At 37.5% G+C, this 15,618-nt stretch overlaps 1 protein-coding gene across 1 annotated transcript in view; it reads left to right on the top strand.

The window, feature by feature from the left end:
* The first annotated feature begins 90 nt into the window (after positions 1-90).
* Positions 91-15,618, top strand: part of MICU2 (mitochondrial calcium uptake 2) — a 133,717-nt gene continuing 118,189 nt past the window's right edge. The window contains exon 1 of the mRNA XM_053934885.1: positions 91-221. The gene's annotated coding sequence lies outside the window, so the exon portion shown is untranslated. The remainder of the gene's footprint in view (positions 222-15,618) is intronic.

Genomic DNA, 15,618 nt, shown 5'->3' with positions numbered 1-15,618 from the left:
CGGCGCTTTCCGGGAAGATGTCGGCGGCGTGGAGAGCGGCGGTGGCGGCGGCCGCCCGAGCCCCGCTGCGGGGGCGGCTCGCCGGGATGCGGCCCCCGCGCAGCCAGCGCCGCCCGTCCACATGGGGGGCCGCCGCCGCCGCTGCTGCTCTGGTCGGGGGAGGTTGCCTGGCGGCGTGCTACAGCGGGCGGCCGCGCGTGTTCCCGACGGTCCTGGCTCAGGTAAGGCAGCAGCATCCCCGCTCCCGGCGGCGGGCAGGGCTGGGCGGGCGCACAGGGAGCCGGGGCGCGGGGTTGGCTGTCGGCGGCCCGCAGACGCGTCGGGGTCCGCGGCGGTCAGACCCCGTTATGAGGCGGGACTTGGCTGCGGGAGCCCTCCTGGCCCCGGCGGTGTGGCAGGTAATGCGCGTCCCCGGCCCCCTTGGCATCAGCAGCGTGTCACTTACGCTGAGCAGCCTCGCCTCACCGGGGGGACTCCGCGGTTCTCCGCAGCGGGAGAAGGCAGGGTTTGCCTTAGCACGGAGCCTTTCCCCTCTCCCCTTGACAGCCCTGGTCGTGCAGATCGATGGACCTGTGTGTTTTGCACAGACACACGGCCTGTAGTGAGCTCCGCGTTTTGCTGGTAACTTTCAGAGGAAACTTCCACGATGCCCGGTCTGCATGTCAGATGCTGTTAGACAGTCATGCACGTTTTTGTCTGTTAAAAAAAAAAAAAAAAAAAAAATATATATATATATATTTCACAGAAGTAGTACTTTTGTAGTTCATACTCTGTGTGAAATGCATCACACAGAATGATTTCCTCTTACCATGTCCAAAATGTGTGTCCTGGATGCTAAAATGTGGTTTGTCTTGGATTTGTCCTGGATACTCAAGGATAGGTTGTTATTGTTTATAACATAATCTTTGTACATGATTACCCAACTTTATCCTTTCATGGAGGCAGTGAGCTTTTCCTGTTCTTCCTTCAGATAAGACGTTACTGTCAATTAGAGTTGGTTTGTTTATTTCAAAGCTGGAAAACCTAAATGCATTGTAGGCCAGAGGGTTTAGGTGTGATGGGGGAAGAGGTCAGTCTATGCTTGCAGTGCCATTCATCTACTTATATCTAAGGATTTTGGAAGTATTCAACGCTTTGATGTCTTATCTCTTAACAGTGATGAAACAGGCTGAACTACAAGCAGATAAATAGCAGCCTTTATTCTTGAGGACAACCTTTTTTCCTGAGGACAACCTTTATTCCTGAGTGAAGAACAAATAATTACTTTTTTAATACTTTTTTTTTAATATTGTATTCTTCATTGTGGAAAATACGTAAGCTACATCTGCTTAGAAAACTCACTTTTTATTAGATAGGCATTTTTCTAAATAGATTATCTAGTAGTCCTGGTTCCTTGGACAACACGTGTTAAAACTTTAATTTTCTGTATCCATCTCCTAGTGAGGAAAGCATCCATTACTCAACAGATATCCTACTGAAAATGTATCTCCTATTTGTTCCTTCATTTAATTATGTAGGTTTTTAAGCCACATTGCATTATTTTTTGAAAGTCCTGTCTTTGAGACCAATTTCATTAATGCATGTAACTCTTGCTTAAGTAGATGTGTACGTAGGTATATATTAAAAGTGGGAAGTAATCACTTTTAAAGGGTGTTGAGTGAAGAGGTCTCATTCTGGTGCTGCTGTGTTCTTGTGGAGTAGCTTCTGTGTAATGCATGGACACTTTTAATAATAAAGTGTATAATATAATAATTCTCAGGAGGCAGTCTAAAAGTCTAGGACTTATTTCACTGATTTGGTTTTGGTGACAGTAAATTGCTGGACTCTTCAAATGTTCAATCAATTTGAACTTTTCAGTTTTCCCATAGAATGATTGTTGGAGAAGCTTATTCTCCATATGTGTTGTACTCCATATTGCTGCAGGTAATGTACTGAGCTTTTAAAAACTATCTAAGAAATTACCATGTAGAGCATAATGCTGGAAGTGGATTGTGAAATCTATGAGCAGCAGTGACAGAGCCAAAGAGGCACGCTGCAAGTCTTTTGAGCAGTTTAGATGCTACTTGTGACTTCTGATTGATAGAAAATAGCCCAAAGTGCAACAGTGTTGAAACAAGTAGTCACCTTTATTACATTTTTTGAAGCCTGTTGTAGTATGCTAGTATGTAGTTGTAGTATGTAGTATGTAGTGGGAAGGTTGACAGCATGGTGTGTGAATATTACAGGTCAAGGCAAGCATAATTTTCATTATCTTTGTTTTAAAGGAATATGTAATGGAAATGTTTATACTTCTGTACCATCAACAGGGCTTCCTGGTTGCTCTTGAGAATGCAGTGAGATTATGGTACAGTGCTTCCCAATTTTCCTTGGTAATATGGTCTTGACTGTTGAATTGCTGCAAAATAGGTCGTAATTATTTAAAATAGTTGACAAAGTGAAGTTGATAAAGTGAAGTTGACAAAGTGACAATGTATCTCCATGCTGTAAAGAACCAATATAATAAGATTTTATACTTTTCAGCAGCATTACATTATGTCTAAAAAGTTCTGTCATTAAGACCAATGTCATGTCTGTGTGTAAGCATAATTTAAGCCACTGAGTAATTTTCATTCTTGTCCTGAGTTACCATCAGTAACTTCTTTGCACAAAGACCTCACTGGAAATACTTCCTATTTGTTTAGGTTAAGTAGTTGAAATTGATAACTCTACTTAGATTTTCCGTTTTTCTCACTAAAACTAATCTCTGTCAAAGTATTCAGACATTTTTCAGTTTTTCCGTGTTCCAGGCAATTTCAGACATGCAATTCCTAGTGAAGCTGGCAAACAGCATGCCAAAGGTAAAGTTCTATAAATTTGGTATTTACTCTTTTTTTTTCTTTCTTTCTTCTAAAGCTTTTGAATATTCTAAAATCAAAGACTGATACCGTTGGCACCTAGTTTTTTAAATCTATTTTTAATTCTTGTCCTTTCTTCCTGCTGTAATGGATTTAATCCTGCTCATATTGGTTAGGGGCACTTCTGACTTCTTCTCAGATTAAATGAAATCCAGCCTAACACAGCATAATCCTGTATGAGTCTTTGCAGAATCAAAGGTCTTGCAGGGTCAGATAATCTGTTTTCTTTTTGTGAGTTGTATGGATAATTTCTGTTTTATTTTGTAGTGACGTATATTTGGTTACTGTATTTTAATAGAATTGTTTATTCTGACAATGACTTTTCAGTTCAGGTTTTTGGTTTTTTTTTAAATTTTGGCCTAGGTTTTTTGTCACCATTTTCACTGCCACTTACCCGTTCTTATGATGTACATTAAGTGGTTGACATCTCAGTAATAAAACGTTCTATATTTAATGTAATATACCTCAGATGTAATCTTTCATGATTTATGAAGTTGTTTTCATTCTCTATCTTCATTTGCTGACCTACTGTTTAGAAACATATAACTAATAATATGTTGGAGTAAGTCCTTAGTGTTGATTGTAAAACTCTACAAAGATTGATATAGCAAAATGAACACATTATTTTTGAAACTTTTTCTTTATAGGTACCAGGTTTTGGTTCTATCTACACTAGTTATTTACCTGTGAAGCAACACTGACAATACCCAAACCAGATAATAGTCTTTGCTGGAAAAAACTAGATCAATTTTTGTTTTTTAATAAAATGAGCTTGTATCATCAACTTGTATCAAGAGGAGAAAAAAAGAAGCGGGGGGAGGGAGGGAGGGGGGTAAGGGCTTTTGTTCTACCAGTAACTCAGAATGGGAATTTATGTTGAATTCACTAAAAGTGTTTCTTCTATTATCCTAACCAACACCAGCAAGTCAAAAATGTTCACACTGCTCTGCACACTGCATTGATATTATACAGGCTGCTTTTCTTTTTTAGTAATGGAATTCAAATGGCACAATGGTATATGGTTTGTAACCTTGATCAGACTTGGAGTATTGTCTCTTGTGCCTTTATTCTCTCAGAGCACATATAGTTTGCAATACTATCATTGCCCACTCCAACTAAATTAGGAACTTTCCAATGGACAGCAGGTTCAATCTTGGATGCGCACAAACTGCAAATGATAAGAAAATTCTGAGAAGCAGCAGGCTGCCAGAGGCAGTATATCCTGCCCCTGCTGAGTTTTTTATGGCCATGTTTAGGTCACTAGCTTCAGAAAGAATATAATTTGATTTGCCCTTGAAAATTTGTGATCCCTGCAGTGTGTCACAATTTGTGCTAAGTCACTGTTTTCTAAATGAGACTGACTAGAATTGTTACTAGCACATATATAAAGCCTTGTGTGTGCAAAGTCTTGTCTGCTGATAAACATTACCATGTTTAAGCACTCTGTTTTTTAGGGTTGTGGGAGCATTAGCTGGTAGTTAAATATTTGATACTGCTTACCTAAGGTAAAGAGGAAATCATAACATACTAACAGAAATTTTTGGGGTCTGTTACACAGTCATAGTCTAATTAATTCTCTTTATCTTACCTTTTCTACTACTGCTGTCTTGCATCAGCAATCTTCTTAAAGTATTCCAGATCAGAGGAGACTCAGTTTGTATCCTGGAGGTCTTAAATATATATGTTGTATTTGAGCATACTGAAAATATTAAGATAGTGCTTATAACAATTAACAAACAATTTGTGAAAATTTTAAAATATTTTAAGTGTCTGAAAATCTAATTTTATTTAAAATGCATTTATTCAAACAATTCTATTTTGGACTGCAATATTTTTTTTTATCTCAGTTTAAACTGCATTGAATGTTTCATAATTTTTCTGAGTGTCAATGATTCTTAAAAAGCAAAGATGGGAGTGGTGACTTTGTATGTCACACTACCCACACACTACATGGGAATGGTGACTCCCATGTCACACATGATGGAGTGGCAACTTTTTATGTCACAATATGAAAACTATTATTCTGAGCAACTGGGAGTAAAAAGCTTTAAGGGATTAAAACTAGAGCTTAGATTTTTTTTTTTCCAGGTCTATATGTGTACCCACCATGAAACTTCATTTTGGAAGTATTGCCTTACACTTTTTAAAGAAACCAGAATACTGTAAAAGATTCTCCAAATACTAGTTCGTTCAGGGGACACCCCCTTGGTTCACCTGTGGAAAGGTAAAATAGTATATAAACAAATCCTAGGGCTATGCAGAACTTAGTACCACAGCTCATAGGATAATCTAGGGAGAGTGTATGTATTAATTATAACTTATATTTAGCAGGGGTTTAGTAGAAGTCTCTGGACTCCCAGACTTGGAAGCTGATTAAAAAAAAAAAAAGATTTAAAAAGTTTTGTAATCCTACCTGTGTTTTTTGGTGACACTTTGAGATGTGTGCTGTGTCTCCAAAGAGATTGAGTGCAGAAACATAGTTGGTTTAGGCAAGTTCCAGTATTTTGTGCATGGTTTTTTCCCTCTGGTAAAATTTCCAACCCAGATCAATAGAAAATTATCAAAATAATGTGTGCTATAAGTGTGTTACCTGTCTGATCTATATTTGCTTGATTGGCAACTTCTGGCAAAAATGTGTAAACTACATGTGCTTCCAAAACAATTGTTATCAGTTGCATGCAGATCAAAACAGCACTTTGTTTAAATAACTTGAATTATTTTCTACAGAGCATTGGAAGGAAGAAGTGCATAGCTCTGGGGTTTTAATTGGTTTTTCACACATCCTTAGTAACCAGGATCACTTTGTGACCTAAGTTATGCTCACACTGCTTGTAGGCCACACTTTCTCACTCACTATATTTAAGATTTTTTGGTTGATTGTTTTTTTTTGTTTTGGTTTGTAATAGATAGTGTTATTTAGGAATCTATGCATAATAAGTGCGTGTGAAGGATTTTTGGCCGGATAAAAATATACATGTGGTGGTTGAATTCAGTCACCAAATAGAAAAAAAAGAGTGTGTTTCTTGTACATTAATAATGATTCCTACCTAAAGTTACACGTTAGTGCTTTGAATTGTGAGACACTGATGTATTGTGTTAGAATGGGAATTTTTGTGAGGGTATCTTTGCCTGGTTCATGCTGGGGAAAGAACATTGCTGTTAAGATGAGGTATCTTGATAAATATAGAACCTAAAATTGCATAAGGATTTGTAATGATGTATAGAATCGCCTGGAGGGAGGAATGTGGTTCTAAAATAAAACCAGAAAGGATATGTGCAGTCTAATCTAAGAAACATACAAGAAGATTCTTGTGTTTACTCTGTCATCAAAAGGAAAAGGTTGCCTGCTTTTGTTGGAGCAGAAATCTCAGGATAGGTTCTTTTCTCCTAAGTAATATTTTGAAGTGTTTATCTTCAAGTCTTTATTCTATTAGAATTTAATGGAGAATGCAGATGCACATAGATGATTACTAGGATGCTCACTAAGTAAAATTAAACATGTATAAGTCTGCATCATAATTTTAACATACTTTTGAAACTTAATGCCAGTGTTTGTAATCCACATCAAACAAGCTGCTCAGTGATAGCTCACAGGCCACAGAGAAGCCTCACAGTAGAATTCAGTTTGTGTGAATCTGACCACATGGTTACATTATTAATTCTTAAAATCTATGTAGTAAAACAATGCCATTTAAAAATAATGAAAATTACCATTGCCTTTGTGGATTGGAGCATCTTTAAGCAAGGATTTTTTGTTTATTTCTTTGGGTTTTTAAATTTCCTGCTTTACAACTTCCTTAAAGGAAGAGACAGCTTCCTCAAAATGTTGTTCTTCTGTCTTTTTGCATCTTATCTCGCTGATGGTTATTGTTCTTTTTTCTGTCTTACACTGTTCTGAGTGGCAGTACACAGCACACAGCCAGGCAGTGGTTCCCTGCACAGCCTTAGATTTCTGTTCTGCTTGTAGCATGGTTGGAGAGGTCTTAGAGTATTCTTACTGCATCTTCAGGTTGTGTCCTTGAACCATCTACAAGATGGAGCCTTTAAATTTTCCTGATGAAGGATGTGCAAGACTTGTAGCCTGTGGAGGAGGCCCCAGTTGGATTCAAGGTGATTTGAACCCCTGGTGTTCCTTTCCAGCAGTGCCCAGAACTAGAGAGGCTCCTTATTCCGCTGTGGCAAGCTGCAGGCAGTGCTCTTGCTGGCATGTGGCAGCATCCATCCCTCTGCCAACTTCATGGTTTGTTTTCCACTGTATCTTTACTGCTATATTTACTATCTCAATAAATACCAAAGAGAAAGTTGTCATAGATCATAACAAGGCTGTCAACTCAGTAGGTAAATACATTAAATACTGCCTGTTACTGAACAGGAAATGGGTAGTCATTTTTTTATTAAATTATTCAGATACCTGTAGTCTATGGCTATGAAAGAGACAGTTTAATGTAATTTATGCATGTGCCTTCTAACTCAGGTATATCATGTGAATATACTCCTATTAATTTTTTTCCTTTACTGTGCATCTAGAAGTAGATGAAGTACTACAATTGGTTTGGTCCTGAGTTTAAATGTCTTGTAGCATTGTTGCCTCCAAATTCATCTTTAATGAATGAGTTTTGGGTACTAGTCTCAAATTATTCTGAAAATAGTGTGAGCTCAAAACCTTTTTTAAGCATTGATAAATACGCAATTAGATTGCTAGTTCAGCCTGTCCCAATCATTTTTCTTTTCCTTAAATGTGCTTCAGGATTTCTGAAACTGTTCCTTTGTGCAACCAATGAGAGTAACCTTAGCTACCTCTTGTTTTATTCTGTATTTCACTGTGTTATGGAAATACTGTATGTATCAGGTATCCATCAAGTAGTCTAAATCAATAACTAGGATATTAAATATATCACAAACATCATTCTCAGCATTAGTGACATACAGACATTGTCATGTTATGTGCCTAAAACAGAATGTGGTATAGAGAGTTTGGAATCTCTGGGACCATGATGTTATAATTAATTATACCCTTAAATATTACTTATATATGTGCATTTGTTTTACAACTTTAAATATACAGTATCCTTTTCAGCTTTTTGAATGTGAATATTTATATTCTTAAGTTCCTGGCTTTGAAAATATTTACATTTATTCCCTTCTCTTTGTGCACAGAGATTCTTTGTGCAGGTGTCTTCATTGATACTAAAACAACATGATGTAAAATGTAATCTTAGAGGTCAAGGTTAAAATTTAACTATCTATCTTTCATCTGATATGTAACCTTTTCCTTGAATTCACTCTTGCTATATGACTTCAGTGATTAAATAAAATCTAACTAACATTCCTTCTAGGCACTTTGATACATGTGGACAGATGGGGTGAGTTAATCTGCATGGTTTTGTGCTTTTAGCTATTGTAGTAAAAGGTTAGTGCTTGAGAGTCTTTGGCTGTTTATGTTAATGAACAAACATAAACAGATAAGAAAATAGCTTGCCTGAAAACAAAGAAAAAAATAGATTGATTAGAAAGAATTGCACAAAATAATATTCTGATTTTTAACAAAGAACCTCAAGAAGAAACTAGCATTTATTTACTGGTGATACAAGACTTTTTCTCCAGTAAATACAGTAGATGGTTTCAACATAGATACTTCAAAGTTTCTTTTTTATTTGGTTTCTTAGATGGAAGCTCTGTCTGCCTTTTTTTTTTCCTAGAAACTTTGAGCTTTTTGATAATTACCCCCTTTTTTTTTTTCTGTAAGAAGTGCTCTGTTCTGTGCAAGCAGTAGTGACTGTGTTCCCATTGCAGCTGTTTTGTTCTGTTTTCCAAATGCATTTGCTGGGCTAGCATGAGAGGTCTGTATTGAACTTGTAGACTTTTGTGTGACATTGTGGCTGACTGAATATGGTTATTCCTGGCAAGTGGCTCAGCATTTGGAAACATAATCTAGCCAGAAAGAACAAATAACTCAGAATCTAGTTTAAATAATCATCCAAGATAAATGACAGATGGAACTATGTGAAATGCTCATTCAGAACATCTGTAGTAGGCTATAGCTCCTTGCTGCTACTCACTGAGCTTTTTATTACGCATACAGCTGAAAGACAAGAGAAGGGAGTCTTGTCAGCTTCAAACATCAGATGTCATTTCAAGTAGTTCCTCAAGGTTTGTGTCCCGTTCAGGATAGGAGAAATTTCAAGAATGACTGTCTTGCACTCATGTAGTCTATGAAAAGCATTTATAGCAGATGTAGCTAATAAATATAGGTTGTGATACTTTCCCTGCTTCTTTGCCAAATCATCAGAGAAACTCCTTCCTCTGCCTCCAAAAACTGCACAAACTCTAGCACAGATGGAAAAGTTATATGAAACGAAGAAAATTGGTATTTCCAAATACTTTTTTTTAGCTCTTTCTTGTTTTAAAAGTAGGCATTTTCTTTGATAATGCCTTTTATTGGCAATACTGCCATATTACAATAATCTATTAAGAAATAATGCTGTAATATTAAAACAACATATACTGAGCTGCATATAAAGCTATGTACATATCTATAATGTAAATTTATACTTTATATATATATTAGTAAGGATATGTATGCATATGTATAAAATATACTTAAAATACAGACTGTGTGACTACAATAATAAAAAATAAATATAAGAATGTGCAAACGGAGAAATGATGGGATTTATTTTGGAAGTTTCTAGTCTAAATGGCTAGATTAGAATTTAAAGGATGGAACTTCTGCCTGAAGTTCTACCAAAAGCTTCTTTTGGTGGCCCTGTAAGAGGCAGAGATCTATGTGCTGCCAAATCAGGCTGGGCTTTGAACTTGACTGCATGGGCTTGATGATGTGAGATCTTGCCAAGGAGAAAAGCACGAAGTTCTGTCATGTTGTATTGCTCACTCTGGTGAAATGGACTTTGAAATTATATTTTATGATCTCACAAATTTGCCAAAATAAACTTTATTTTTCAGTAGAGAAAAGTCTTAATGGTTACGTATTGACCACATTATCTAACAATCTGCTTCTCTTTTTATAAAACTGCGAAAATTAGAAGATAACAAACCTTAACAGCACAGCTGACAGAATAATTGGTTTGGAAATATAGTACAGCTTCTGTACCAGTCCTCTCTAAGCTTGTTTTTGAGGCAGCTGTGGACTTGTCTAGTAATTTGGTGTTTTTAATGGCAATGCAAAATAAAAATTATACTTGGCATGGAGACTAAGAAAGTGCTCATTACTTTATAGCCTTATATTGTTTAAATGTATAGAGACAGTGGTCTCAGTAGCCTGGGATTGTCACAATGAAATGTTTTCCCTTGCTCCTTACACTCTAATGACTTTCTCTCGGGTTATAGTTCTTACTTGGAGATGCGGTAAAGCTGATGGCTAAAACATCTGGCACCTTTTTTACTGAAAAATACACTTGATGGTCTTAGGCATCAGGGAATACAGTAGTATCACTGTGGTCTTTGGGAATGAGCAAACAATTACAGGTTTCTGCTGAAGATGGGAAACAGCAGGAATAAACATTGTCATCTCCAAAAAATGAAAAGCACAATACGCAACATGCATCAATTTATAACCAGCATTTCTCAGATCAATTTAGATGATTTTATCTAATATAAAGCATTAATATTAAATCTGTACTGTTCAATATAGAACAAATGAGAACTGATGCTTGACTTAGTTGTTCACATTACAGTTGCAGAATAAGTTCAGTTGAAAGGGACCCTGAAGGATCATCAAATTCAACTCCTGGCTCTGCACAGGACCCCCCCACCAGAGTCACACCATATGCCTCAAAGTACCGTCCAAACACTTCTTGAACTCATAAAGGCTTGGTGCTGTGGTTCTTAGATGTTTTTAATGAGATCCATCTCCACTTAAGAGAAGCTTTTCTACTTTTTGTTGTCATGGTTTAACCCCAGTTGGCAACTATGCATCTCAGAGCCTCTCATTCCCTCTCTCCTTGGGGGAGAGAGTCAGAAGAATAAAGAGGAGAAAACTTGTAGGTTAGAATACAGACAAACAATTGCACTCACAGACAGTGCAATGTGTAGATGCTTTTTCTGCTCTTTGACTTGTCTGCCATTACCTTCTTCTAACCTTCCACCAGACTATCTGCAGTGCATACTGCTATTTTTTCTTTACTTAAGTGAGAATTTTTGAGCTCTGTGAACTCTTTTTATTTGAACTAGATGTAGCCAGATGTTCCCATATGGAAACTTCTCAACTTAAAATATGTTTGGATTAATATATAATAGTAAAACGTGCTCTATTTTGTCATGTACAGTTAAAATGTGTATTGTAATTTGTCATTCCAATTAAATCAACTTCTGTATCATATCAGAGCTGGAGTTTGTTTCTATAGCTTGATTGTTATTGTATGTGTGTGTTACTGTTGCAGTATTTCTCCTTCTGGGAAAAAACCCAATTGTTAATTTTTTTGCATAGAGCTGTAGTTAGCACTTCTGTAAAGACATTTATGCTTGTCTTTTTGAGCTCTTGTCAGGAAATTTCTTGAATAAGAGTACTAAAGATCTAAAAAGTCATAAGTAGCAGCATTTAGGATGTGACCTATGGAAAGGACTCAATATGGAAAACAAAAATGGCAAAAACTAAAGAAAGTCTTCTGTTTCTGGATTAAAAAAAAATCCATTAAAACTTTAAATTTTAATTTAGCTGAAGAACCGTCATGAATGGTAGACAGTGTAAAGGGTATAAAATTACTGTTCCTAGAACACAGTGTTTTTTCTAAATATACCAATTGTATATAATGTTCCTACTCAGTCTTCCAGAAAACTACATTGGGAAATTGCTGATGTACTTTTTTCCCAACTGCTGTTAAATTTGGAAAATTGGCAGTATCATATTACCAAATGGGGTTGTATTGTTATTCTTTAAAATTTGTGTTCTTATTTCTGTTCAGCCTCAAAGATGAAAAAATAAAGAAAATTCTAAATATTTAGGTGCACCAGAAGTGTTGGATGTGTTAATTGAACAGAGAATAAATACTGTATTATTTACATTAACAGCCCTATCAAAAATAAAGCACTTGCACTGATAATACACTGTTTATTTACTGAATGTTTTTCATGGGTGCCTTACTTTATAATCTGCAGTGCTGAGACCCTCAACAGTACTGCTTCTTGAAATGACAGCAGGGCAATCAAGATGCATTGTCAGAAATCATGGAATTGTAGTCAGATTCCTTGGTGTAAAACTTTTAAAGGATTATATGGTGTTCCAGTACAGATGGATTTTTCCTTGCAGTGTACACTTACTCCCTCTGGCAGTGGTCAGAGGTACCACTTCCAGCATCGAAGAGTACTGGTACTGACAGCAAACAAGGAGTGATTATCCCAGGAGTCATCACAAGTCTGAGTCCTTTGTGGGTAGGATTTGTGAGACTGTAGTGTGGGAGTAATGGGGCATCTTTATTCCTTCTTCATCCCCTGTAGCCTGTGGGTTAGGTCACTCTCCCTCCATAACTTCCAGGAGCAGCAGACTCCATTGAGGGACTGCTCTGCCAGTAGGAGGCAAGACTGCTTCCATTGCTGAAGCAAATGGGCTGTTCTGGGCTCAGCTTTGAATGCAGAGTTAGAAGGTGATGAGTAATGGAAAGCAGACACAGTGGCTCTGGGCCAGGCTGCATGGGGATTAAATTCTGGATGTGGTATTAATAGGATGGAATGAGACCCTTTCATACAGTTCAGCTCTGTGTGTGTGTATGGCTGCGTATCACCTCAATGAATTCATGTTACACACATCCAGTTCTGGCCATTGGAAGGGCCTAGCTGATCTGACTAGACCACTGTAAATGGATTTAGAAGTTGCTTGCACTTCTTCAAAGTGTGTAAAACTTCATGCATATGGTGTTCCTTGCCATTCTGGAGGTCACAGCCAAGCTGTTACCTGCTGTGTCAGACCTGGAGATTGTAAGTTTCCCATCACTGCACGCTCGTGGGTTGTTTCTGGCCCATTGAGTGTCCCTGTGAGTGTTTGGCAAAGCAAAGATGATGGGCCCAACATCCTTTATTTGAGCAGCTTCTGTAACTGGGAAGATTGCCCAAGCTCTTGATCACCACACCAAAGCAGTAGAACGTGTCTTTTCTGTTGGTAAACTTTGAATAGACAGATGATGAGTTTCTGATGGGAATCAGGTTATGTTGACATAGCCATGAGACAATAAATTATGCACTTTTTATTGTGGATAGGGTGTTGGTCCTTCAGGCCATAATTTGTAAAGAGCAGAAACCATTAATATTTTTGATAAGAATTTGAAGGTAACATAGCATCATTATGCATAGCATGCCTATGCATCAGTTGAATAATTTTTGTTATTCATAAAATAGGTATCCGTGCCATGGGCAGGGACACCTCCTGCTAGACCAGGTTGGTCAAGGCCTTATCCAGCCTGGCCTTGAACACTACCAGGGATGGGTCATCCACAGCTTCTCTGGGCAACCAGTTCCAGTATCTCACCACCCTCACAGTAAAGAATTTCTTTCTAATATCCAGCCTAAATTTCCTCTAAATCTGTTCCCATTACTCCTTGTCCTATCACTGCTGTTCCTGAGAAGGAATCTCTCTCCAGCTTCCCTGTAGGCCCCCTTCAGACACCAGAAGGTTTCTATGAGGTCTCCACACAACCTTCTCTTCTGCAGGCTCAACAGCCCCAACTTTCTCAGACTGTCTTCATAGTGCTGGTGCTCCAGTCTCCTGTCAACTATGTGGCCTTTCCATCAGTTCCATGTCCTTCTTATGCTGGGAGCACCATTTCTGTGCTGGACTCACCAGAGCAGAGCAGAGGGGCGCACTCCCCTCCCTCATCCTTCTGGCCATGCTGCTTTGGCTGCAGTTGGCTTCTTGGGATGCAAATGCACATTGACAGCTCATGTTGAGTTTTTCATCAACCATACCTCAAGTCCTTCTCCACAGGGCTGTTTTTAATGATGCCCTTTAATACTTCATTGGTATCAAATGCTTTGCTGGTATTCACAATGAAGCTAAATGGAAGTATTGCTGTATAAATACACTTTACTTCAGCTTTTAGACTTTAGAGTCAAGTGTAGGAAGAGCCTTGATGAGTTCTTTGGTGGCACTTGTTACACCACAAGGGGAGAAACTTCACTGAAGTGCCAAGGTGCACTTCTTAATTGTGAAAAACAAGTCTGTAGTAATGGAAGAAAGTCTGTAAAAATTGACAACTGCTGTAATCTTGTAGAATTCCTAGCTGGCTATCCATTTAATATCCTGCTCCTTTCCTAATAGTATGGGTTTGTTCCATGGGACATATTTTCTTGATTTGTTGAGGGCTTGTGACCTTCAGAGAGAAAGGGGGAGAGGATAGTTTCCCATGCAGAAGCAGCTTGAGAAGATCTTAAGTTTGGAAAAAAAAAGTGAGAAGGAATTTCTATTACATGGAAATAGTTTAGGAATTTTTATTACATGGAAATCGTTTAGCTATATAAACTTAGATTATCTTTATGTCAGTTAGTTTTGTAGTGTCTTGTATGTTGAAATAATTGCTAATAATGGGGTTCTCATGTACTGCAGCAAAACATATATAAGCTTCTAATACCTGAGCTATGAATCTATGTATTGAGATTTTGCTCCCAGAATAAAAGCTCACCCTTGTTGTTTTTTTTTTTGGTGTTTTTTTTTTTTTTTTTTTTTTTTTGTTTGTTTGTTTTTTTTTTTTTTTGTGGTGGTGTGGGAGTATAGTGTTGCAATTCGGTTTTTTCCTAATTCTTCTCCTTATTAGCATAGGAGTGAACAGCTGTGTTCATAATGCCAGGCTTGGCATGGAGTTTTAGTGGCCTTTTTAAAAGCAAGAAGGCTGGACCTTAGCATAATGATAACTGTGCTAGGAAGTCCTGGGCACCTGCATTTCTGTACAGAAAGCCTCAGACTCTCTAGTAGTAGTAAGTTTGCTGCAGAATGGGCAGGAGTTTTTTTCCAGTTAGTTTTTTTCCCCATTGAAAACAAAACAGGTGGTTGTAGTCTGCAAAGTAGGAATATGGTTGTTTTGACAATATTAGGAAGATTTCTACTGCATACAACAGGAATCGAGAGGAGAAGTATTTTTTCAGAATAAAGAGAGTCTGAAAGTTGGAATATTAATTATTTTGTCTCAAATCCATGATCTGGATACAACAAAACACAAAATTCAGTCTGCATCTTTCAGATCACATGAGCATGTTATCAACCAACTTACTGTGTGTGCTGATTCATCAAAAAAAAAAAAAAAGGCACTTTCTGGAGAGTTGTCTATTTTTTCCCAAGTAAAAATATTTAGATTTGGTGGTACTGCTAGTCTGGGATAGAAATATGATTCTTTGGGGACCAGAGTAAAAGAGAGACACGGAATTTCAAAGGTACACTATTTCTCAACCAGATTTAGGTACAACTGGGTACAGCAGATAAACACAACTGAAGAAAAAGCAAATCAGTTTTGAAAGGAAATGTATCATTATCTTTTCTCTATCCCCTGTTTACTAAGAACTTCTTGAGAAGGACTATTTTTTCCTGAGACAGTCAAAATAACTATTTTTGAGTCAAAAATTGTTTTCAGGGCCATTTAGAGGATTCTTATGCAGATAGCTTGGTATTCAAAGTACAGGTAATTCAGTGTAACTCATGTAAGCATCTGTGTGAACTGTATTGTTAGTTTAACTTGCTATTTTTAAAACAGTATTAGATTATCATCAGGAAGATAGTGCAATAATT

The sequence above is a fragment of the Vidua chalybeata genome, chromosome 2, assembly GCF_026979565.1.
Source record: "Vidua chalybeata isolate OUT-0048 chromosome 2, bVidCha1 merged haplotype, whole genome shotgun sequence".
NCBI classification, from domain to species: Eukaryota; Metazoa; Chordata; class Aves; order Passeriformes; family Viduidae; genus Vidua; species Vidua chalybeata.
This window is presented reverse-complemented; position numbering and strand designations above follow the sequence as displayed.